The following is a 10,425-nucleotide window of genomic DNA, read 5'->3' on the forward strand; positions in this document are numbered from 1 at the left end:
GGGTCGTTTATTTTTCTGGAATTGAGCTGCAGGAGTTGCTTGTATATTTTTGAGATTAATTCTTTGTCAGTTGCTTCATTTGCTATTATTTTCTCCCATTCAGAAGGCTGTCTTTTCACCTTGCTTATAGTTTCCTTTGTTGTGCAGAAACTTTAATTTTAATTAGGTCCTATTTGTTCATTTTTGTACTTATTTCCAATATTCTGGGAGGTGGGTCATAGAGGATCCTGCTGTGATTTATGTCGGAGAGTGTTTTGCCTATATTTTCCTCTAGGAGTTTTATACTTTCTGGTCTTACATTTAGATCTTTAATCCCTTTTGAGTTTATTTTTGTGTATGGTGTTAGAAAGTGTTCTAGTTTCATTCTTTTACCCGTGATTGACCAGTTTTCCCAGCACCACTTGTTAAAGAGATTGTCTTTTCGCCGCTGTATATTCTTGTCAGCTTTGTCGAAGATAAGGTGACCATAGGTGCATGGATTTATCTCTGGGCTTTCTATTTTGTCCCATTGATCTATATTTCTGTCTTTGTGCCAGTACCATACTGTCCTGATGACTGTGGCTTTGTAGTAGAGCCTGAAGTCAGGCAGGTTGATTCTTCCAGTTCCATTCTTCTTTCTCAAGATTGCTTTGGCTATTCGAGGTTTTTTGTATTTCCATACAAATTGTGAAATTATTTGTTCTAGTTCCATGAAAATACCGTTGGTAGCTTGCTAGGGATTGCATTCACCTATAGATTGCTTTGGGTCGTATACTCATTTTGACTATATTGATTCTTCTGATCCATGAACACGGTATATTTCTCCATCTTCGATTTCTTTCACCAGTGTTTTATAGTTTTCTATATATAGGTCTTTTGTTTCTTTAGGTAGATATATTCCTAAGTATTTTATTCTTTTCATTGCAATGGTGAATGGAATTGTTCCTTAATTTCTCTTTCTGTTTTCTCATTATTAGTGTATAGGAATGCAAGGGATTTCTGTGTGTTGATTTTATATCCTGCAACTTTACTATATTTATTAATTAGCTCTAATAATTTTCTGGTGGAGTCTTTAGGGTTTTCTATGTAGAGGATCATGACATCTGCAAACAGTGAGAGTTTTACTTATTCTTTTCCAATCTGGATTCCTTTTATTTCTTTTTCTGCTCTGATTGCTGTGGCCAAAACTTCCAAAACTATGTTGAATAGTAGTGGTGAGAGTGGGCACCCTTGTCTTGTTCCTGACTTTAGGGGAAATGCTTTCAATTTTTCACCATTGAGAATAATGTTTGCTGTGGGTTTGTCATATATAGCTTTTTATTATGTCGAGGTATGTTCCTTCTATTCCTGCTTCTGGAGGGTTTTATCATAAATGGATGTTGAATTTTGTCAAAGGCTTTCTCTGAATCTTTTGAGATAATCATATGGTTTTTATTTTTCAATTTGTTAATGTGGTATATTACATTGATTGATTTGTGGATATTGGAGAATCCTTGCATCCCTGGGATAAAGCCCACTTGGTCATGATATATGACCTTTTTAATATGTTGCTGGATTCTGTTTGCTAGAATTTTGTTAAGGATTTTGCAGAGGACAGACTTCTGTTAAGACATTTTTGTCTATATCCCCTGGCACTTCTGGGTTGCCAGCTTCAGCTGGGATATACAAAACAAAGAAAACCCAGAGAACTCATTATCCTCTCTCCTTGCACCCCAGGCTTTAGTTTTTCTTCCTCCTTCTCTAAACTTTCAGAGCATTCTTATGATTGTTCTACATATAATTCTAGAGTTAACAGATGTACTTACTAGGAGGAGGAATAAACTATGTCTACTTCATCTTCCCAGAAGTCCAAGTTCGAAAAGATTTTTTAAAGTTAGTGTTATGCCTGTGTGATCAGTCATGTCCAGCTCTTTGTGATCCCACGGAATGTAGCCTGCCAGGCTCCTCTGTCCATGGAACTTTCTAGGCAAGAATACTGCAGTGGGTTGCCTTTTACTATTCCAGGGGGTCTTCCTTACCTAGGGATTGAATCTTTATCACTTGGTCCTACATTGGTGGCATATTCTTTACCACTGTGCCACTTGGGAAGCCCATTATTTTATATTGACCTTTAAAATATATTTCTATTAACTCTTAGTAAGGGCTAACAATTTTTCTAAACAATACAGAAAATACGGTTAATTGTGCCCTTCAGTTTTGTAAGCAAGTATCACTTAAATTCATGATGATGATCATTGAATATTTAAATTAAATATATTCTCAATGATCACTTAATCCTTCAAACTTCACATTTAATAGTGGTTCTATGATTGGAAATTGGTATTCCCTGGTGGCTCAGAGGGTAAAATGTCTGCCTACAGTGCGGGAGGCCTGGGTTTGATCCCTGGATTGGAAACATACCCTGGAGAAGGAAATGGCAACCCATTCCGGTACTCTTGCCTGGAAAATCCCATGGACCAAGGAGCCTGGTCGGACAGTCCATGGGGTCACAAAGAGTTGGACATGACTGAGTGGCTTCACTATATAACACTATATATGATTAGAAAACAGATTCTTAACACCTAGAAAGTAAATGACTGCTTAGTTATAGAGTAGCAAATCTTGTCAAATTTAATAAACACTCAACTCTTAAAATTACAAAAAGATACCCTGAGTATATTTCATAGTTAAATATTCAAACTTCTGCCTTCCTATTGTAACTCTTCAATTATCTTTTTTATAAGTCAAAGGTAAGAAAATAAATATACCTTTACCTGTTTTGGGCTCCTTTTTTTAAAAAACAGACTTATTAAATATATTGAAAATTTGGGGAACATATCACACCATAAATTTGAGATATTAGGACAGCTATATATATAGATAGATAGATAATTTACCATATATGTATATATAATTTACCATATAACTTATAGTCCTTATTAGTTATATTTATGAATGTTGTTTCCTATTTCTCTATGTCAAAAATCAAAATAGTTCAATAGATACATAACTCATATGTTCCCACTTCCTCACCCCTACTACAGTCCATTTTCTAAAGAGTGATAAAAAATACAAATCATATTATTTTATTCCAGCCCCGATTAAAACTACACAATAATTTAAATTCACACTTAAAACACAAACCCCTTGCATGCCTTTAAACTTCACATGATCTCTATCTTGCCTCCTCCTTTGACCTCACCTTTCTCCCATCCTCAGTCTCCACCCATGGTTACCATGTTTCATCCATATTTGTCTCTTTTTGTTCTTGAATACATCTAGCTTGTTTCTACTTCATAGTTTTTGCACAAACCATTGCCTCTCATTCAAGTACCAGATTAAATGTCACTTATAGGCCATCACACCATCTTCTTTCACAGCATTTAGCATTATTTAAAGTGGTCTTTTGTGTTTGTTTACCTGTTTTCATTCTATTTCCCTGATGAAAATGCAAGCTCATGAAAGCAAAGAGGCATCTATTGTCACTATAACTTCCCATGCCAGTAACTTAATACTTAATATTAAATGTAGTTAACTTATTAAAACAATTATTGTAGACTAAAGACTGTCATGCTGAATTATCTGTTAGTCTATCTTCTTGTAATATGGCAGGTTACTCTAGGAGATATTAAAAATCTAAGATTTTTATGTCTCCAAATTTCTGTAAATTTTGAGTACTTATGTGTTTCTTCTGTTTTTTTCCTCAGGTTCACTGCTTATCTTTCTGTTGACAGGGAGCATTCTTTGAATAACCAATACTCCCAACCTACTGCTCATCTGCTATTATTTCAAAATCAAGAAAAGGTAGTTTGCTATGAGTTAAATGTAAAATAAGGGCTTCCCTGGTGGCTTAGATGGCAAAGAATCTGCCTGTAATTGAAACCTGGGTTCGATCCCTGGTTCAGAGAGAGAGCCCCTGGAGAAGGGAATGGCAAATGAAACAACATTTTGAATGAGAATCAAGGCAATGCTTGTATAAGAAAAGTATTATACAGGCTTTATTTATTATATTTTTGGGCATCTGTGGTTGCAGCACTAAAAAGGATTTTTTAAAAATAGACTTTTACTGAATATATACAGAAAAAGACCCAATTCACAACTGTCAGCTTGATAAAATTTTACCAGGCGAGTACATCCCCAAGTCCATAATTCAAAAGTAATCTGTAACTTGAAAGACTTCACCTGCTTCTTCCTAATCTTGATTTACCTGGCTTTTCTGGTTCAACAGGACCTTTGCGAGATGTATCTGTATTGTTGCATGTAATATTGCTGTATAGTGTTTCATGGTATATGTACATCACAGTATATTCATCCTTTGTACTGTTGACAGACGTTGGGGTCCTTTATAGGTATTGGGTATTGGCTGTGAAGATCCTGATTCACAGATTTTCATGTTTCTCTAAGATTATAATGAGGATATAAATTTATAGATTTAGTTATGGATTTGTTATAGATGTAGCAAAATAGTTTTCCAAAATGGTTATATTAATTTATACTCCCAGCACAGAAGTGCATGAGAATATTAGTTGCTCCACATTACTGACAACACTTGGAATTGTCAGTGTTTTTAATTTATCATTATAGTCCTTGTGTAACTACAACACACTGTCATATTTTTTTAATTACACAAAGAGTTGGACATGACTGAGTGAGTCAACTGAACTGAACTGTGGTGTTTTTTGCCATACATCAACATGAATCAGCTATGGGTGTACATGTGTTACCCCATCCTGAACCCCCTCCCATCACCCTTCCCACTCCATCCCTCTGGGTTGTCCTAGAGCACTGGCTTTGAGTGCCCTGCTTCATACATCAAACTTGCATTGGTCATCTCTTTTATGTATGGGTAATATACATGTTTCAACATTATTCTCTCAAATCATCCCACCTTTGCCTTCTACCACATAGTCCAAAAGTCTGTTCTTTACATCTGTGTCTCTTTTTTTTTTTTTTGCTTTTTATTTTTTTTGATTTTTTTTTATTTTTTTTAATTTTAGTTTTTTATTTTTTAAATTTTAAAATCTTTAATTCTTACATGCATTCCCAAACATGAACCCCCCTCCCACCTCCCTCCCCATAACAACTTTCTGGGTCATCCCCATGCACCAGCCCCAAGCATGCTGCATCCTGCGTCAGACATAGACTGGCGATTCATTGCTGTCTTACATATAGGATGATCATCTTTTTAAATTCCATATATATGTATTAATATACTGTATTGGTGTTTCTCTCTGTGACTTACTTCACTCTGTATAATAGGCTCCAGTTTCATCTACCTCATTAAAACTGACTCAAATGTGTTCTCTTATAGCTGAGTGATATTCCATTGTGTATATATGTACTACAACTTCCTTACCCATTCATTTGCTGATGGACATCTAGGGTGCTTCCATGTCATAGGTATTGTAATTAGTGCTGCAATGAACATTGGGCTACGTGTGTCTCTTTCAATTCTGGTTTCCTCAGTGTGTATGCCCAGAAGTGGGATTGCTGGGTCATATAGCAGCTCTATTTCCAGGTTTTAAGGAATCTCCACATGGTTCTCCATAGCGGCTGTACTAGTTTGCATTCTCACCAACAGTGTAAGAGGGTTCCCTTTTCTCCACACACTCTCCAGCATGTATTGTTTGTAGACTTTTTGATGGCTGCCATTCTGATTGGCATGAGATGGTGCCTCATTATGGTTTTGGTTTGCATTGCTCTGATAATGAGTCATGTTGAGCATCGTTTCATGTGTTTGTTAGCCATCTGTATGTCTTCTTTGGAGAAGTGTCTCTTTAGGTTTTTTCCCACTTTTTCATTGGGTCATGTATTTTTCTGGTATTGAGCTGCATGAGCTACTTGTATATTTTGGAGATTAATTGTCAGTTGTTTCATTTGTTATTATTTTCTCTCATTCTGAAGGCTGCCTTTTCACTTTGCTTCTAGTTTCCTTCATTCTGCAAAAGCTTTTAATTCTAGCTAGGTCCCATTTGTTTATTTTTGTTTTTATTTCCATTACTCTGGGAGGTGGATCATAGTGGATCTTGCTGTGATTTATGTCGGAGAGTGTTCTGCCTGTGTTTTCCTCTAAGAGTTTTGTAATTTCTGATCTTACATTGAGATCTTTAATCCATTTTGAGTTTAATTTTGGGTATGGTATTAGAAAGTATTCTAGATTCATTCTTTTATAGGTGGTTGACCAGTTTTCCCAGCACCACTTGTTAAAGAGATTGTCTTTTCTCCATGGTATATTTTTGCCTCCTGTGTCAAAGATAAGGTGTCTATAGGTGCATGGATATATCTCTGGGCTTTCTATTTTGTTCCATTGATCTACATTTCTGTCTTTGTGCTAGTACCATACTGTCTTGATCACTGTGGCTTTGTAGTAGAGCCTGAAATCAGGCAGGTTGATTCCTCCAGTTCCATTCCTCTTTCTCAAGATTGCTTTGGCTCTTTGAGGATTTTTGTGTTTCCATTCAAATTGTGAAACTGTTTGTTCTAGTTCTGTGGAAAATACCGATAGCTTGATAGGGGTTGTGTTGAGTCTATAGATTGCTTTGGGTAATATACTCATTTTCACTATAGTGATTCTTCCAATCCATGAACATGGTATATTTCTCCATCTGTTTGGGTCATCTTTGATTTCTTTCATCAGTGTTTTATAGTTTTTTATATATAGGTCTTTGTTTATTTGGGTAAATTTATTTCTAAGTTTTTTTTGGTTGGTTGTTTCAATGGTGAATTGGATTGTTTCCTTAATTTCTCTTTCTGTTTTCTCATTTTTAGCATATAGGAATACAAAGTATTTCTGTGTATTAACTTTATATCCTGAAACATTAATATTGATTAGCTCTAGTAATTTTCTGGTGGTGTCTTTGGGGTTTTCTATGTAGAGGATCCTGTAATCTGCAAACACTGGGAGTTTTACTTCTTATTTTCCAATCTGGTGTCCTTTTATTATGTTAACATGTGTATTGCTAGTCAAGATAAACTCTTTTTCATATGTTTATTGGCAATTTTGATTTTTTATAAAGTTCCTATTCAAGTATCTTGCACATATTTGTTTTTGTAATATTGATGCTCATACACACATGCATATATATTGGATATAAGTCTTTTGTCACATGGTGCTCAGTCACTTTAGTCATGTCCAACCTGTTGTAACCCACCAGGCTCCTCTGTCCATGGAATTCTCCAGGCCAGAATACTGGAGTGGGTAGCTTTCTCCTTCTCCAGGGGATCTTCCCAATCCAGAGATCGAACCCAGGTCTCTGGGTAAAGGAAAATTCTTTAACATCTAAGCTACTAGGGAAGCTCTTTCTGAGAGATAATCCATTTCAAACAAGTTCTATGATCCTGTGACGTCTTTTACCTGTCTTAATGGTGTTTCCTGATGGGCAGAAATTTTAATTTTGGTGAAGACAGTTTTATTGCTTTTTTTTTCCTTTCATGATTAATGAGTTTTGCCCTATGCTACCCTAAAGTCATAAAAACATTCTCCAATGTTTTGTTTTAGAAAGCTTAAAGTGAGAGCTTTTATCAGTTCAGTTCAGTTGCTCAGTCGTGTCTGACTCTTTGTGAGTCCATGAACTGTAGCACGCCAGGTTTCCCTGTCTATCACCAACTCCTGGAGCTTGCTCAAACTCATGTCCGTCAAGTCACTGACACCATCAACCATCTCATCCTCCGTCACCCCTTTTTTCTCCTGCTCTCAATCTTTCCTAGAATCAAGGTCTTTTCGAGTGAGTCAGTTCTTTTCATCAGGTGGCCAAAGTGTTGGAGTTTCAGCTTTAGCATCTGTCCTTCCAATGAATATTCAGGAGTGATTTCCTTTAGGATGGACTAATTGGATTTCCTTGCAATCCAAGGGACTCTTAAGAGTCTTCTCCAACAACACAGTTCAAAAGCATAATTCTTCAGTGCTCAGCTTTCTTTATAGTCCAACTCTCACATCCATACATGACTACTGGAAAAACCATAGCTTTGACTAGATGGACCTTTGTTGACAAAATAATGTCTCTACTTTTTAAGAGAGCTTTTTAAATTTAGGCCTATTATCTACCTCAAATTAATTTTAATGTTTGGTTTGAAGTATATGTCATTCATAAAGAAAACATCAACTAGCAAACCATAATCAAATTGCTAAAAAATAATGAGTACATGTAAAATTACAACTTAGAAATATTTATGTTTTGGATGGTGGCCTTGAATTAGAGAAATTATAATTATAGCATTCCTCTTTTTCCTCAAATGGCTTCATATTTGACCTCGGAATTTCAAATGAAATTTTAAGATAGAGAAATATATATTCAGTTTTTTGAGAAAATACCTGCCCAATTTCCAAAGTGGTTGTAAAAATTTTTACTTTTAGTAACAATGTAAAAAGTTTCATTTTCTCCAGATTCTTGCCAATAGTTTTCAGTTTTAACTAATATACTGGATATTTCATTATTGTTTTAGTAGCTTTTTGATAATTAACAATGGTGAGTTATTTTGGGGGTACTTATTGAAAAATCATATATCTTTCTTTATGGAATGTCTGTTCAAGTCTTTTGCCCAGTTTTAAAATTAGGTTTTACTAAATAATTCAAACAATAGTTGGCATTCTCAGTCTTACTACTCTCGAAAGGAAAAGAGTACAGACAAAATAAATGACAATACTGGTACAGTTGGCTCAGATAGTAAAGAATCTGCCTGCAATATGGGAGACCTGGGTTCGATCCCTGGGTTGGGGAGATCCCCTGTAGAAAGAAATGGCAACACACTCCACTATTCTTGCCTGGAGAATCCCATGGACAGAGGAGCCTGAGGGATTACAGTCCATGGGTCACAAAGAGTATGACACAACTGAGTGGCAAACACTTTCACTTTCATAGTAGACTCATTATCACGGAGTCTACTTGAAGGTATCACAGGGAGATGATATTTGGGCAGAATCAGATAATTCAGAGTCAGCATTTAAGCCAAGAGATTAGCTGTTATTTACTACTAGAGCATCAGTTTATTCACAAAAAGTGAGTGTGTGCATGCTCAGTTGTGTCTGACTCTGTGACCTCATGGACTGCAGCCCACCAGGCTCCCTTGTCCATGGGATTTTACAAGCAAGAATAGTGAAGAGGGTTGCCATTTCCTCCTCCATGGGATCTTCCTGACCCAGGGATCGAATCTGCATCTCCTGCATATCCTGAATTGGTAAGCAGATTCTGCGAATCCACCTGGGAAGCCAAAAAGGTGAGGGTCTAGCTTAATAAAATACAGCATTCCTCTTTTCTCTCAAATCATCTGAAGCTTATTAGTATTTAACTTTTAGATGTTTGGTTTTTAAAACATTAATTATTGTCTTTAAACATTTAAAGATTATTTCAAAGCAACATTTAGTAGCTGCTAATAGCGGTTCATATAATTTAAAAAAATGTAAACTAATGAAATATATATCTCTTGCCAAAGTTGAAACTTAAACAATTCCCTTCATATGTTCCACTACTTCATCAGGTTCTCATACACATCTGTTGTTTTTCTTTTAGGATGAGAAGTGAAATGATGCTGGTAGCATAATTAAGAAGTGGAGAATTGTGTGGTGTAGTTATAAAATATTCAGGAGCTTGAAGTTCAAGGACATGTGGTGTGAGAAGGGAATGGAGGCAACTGAATAGAATTATGGATGCACAGGGAACCTAGGTTGACCTCTATGGTTATAAGAAAATTTTTGAACATCAAAATTTATTGGTACTTTTTCTTACCTAATACTGACATTTCTTTTATTTCTTTTTATTTTTTAATTTTAATTTTTACTTTATTTTGCTTTACAATACTGTATTGGTTTTGCCATACATTGACATGAATCAGCCACGGGTTTACATTGAGTTCCCAATCCTGAAACCCCTCCCACCTCCCACCCCATATCATTTCTCTGGATCATCCCCATGCACCAGCCCCAAGCATCCTGTATCCTGTATTGAACATAGACTGGTGATTCGTTTCTTACATGATGGCTTACATGTTTCAATGCCATTCTCCCAAATCATCCCACCCTCTCCCTCTCCCACAGAGTCCAAAAGTCTGTTCTATACATCTGTGTCTCTTTTGCTGTCTCGCATACAGGATTATCATTAACATCTTTCTAAATTCCATATATATGTGTTAGTATACAGTATTGGTGTTTTTCTTTCTGGCTTACTTCACTCCGTATAATGGGCTCCAATTTCATCCACCTCATTAGAACTGATTCAAATGTATTCTTTTCAATGGCTGAGTAATACTCCAGTGTGTATATGTGCCACAGTTTTCTTATCCATTCATCTGCTGATGGACATTTAGGTTGTTTCCATGTCCTGGCTATTATAAACAGTGCTGCGAGGAACACTGGGGTACACGTGTCTCTTTCAATTCTGGTTTCCTCGGTGTGTATGCCCAGCAGTGGAATTGCTGGGTCATAAGGCAGTTCTATTAGCAATGTTTTAAGGAATCTCCACACTGTTCTCCATA

The sequence above is a fragment of the Ovis canadensis genome, chromosome 1, assembly GCF_042477335.2.
Source record: "Ovis canadensis isolate MfBH-ARS-UI-01 breed Bighorn chromosome 1, ARS-UI_OviCan_v2, whole genome shotgun sequence".
In the NCBI taxonomy this organism is placed as follows: Eukaryota; Metazoa; Chordata; class Mammalia; order Artiodactyla; family Bovidae; genus Ovis; species Ovis canadensis.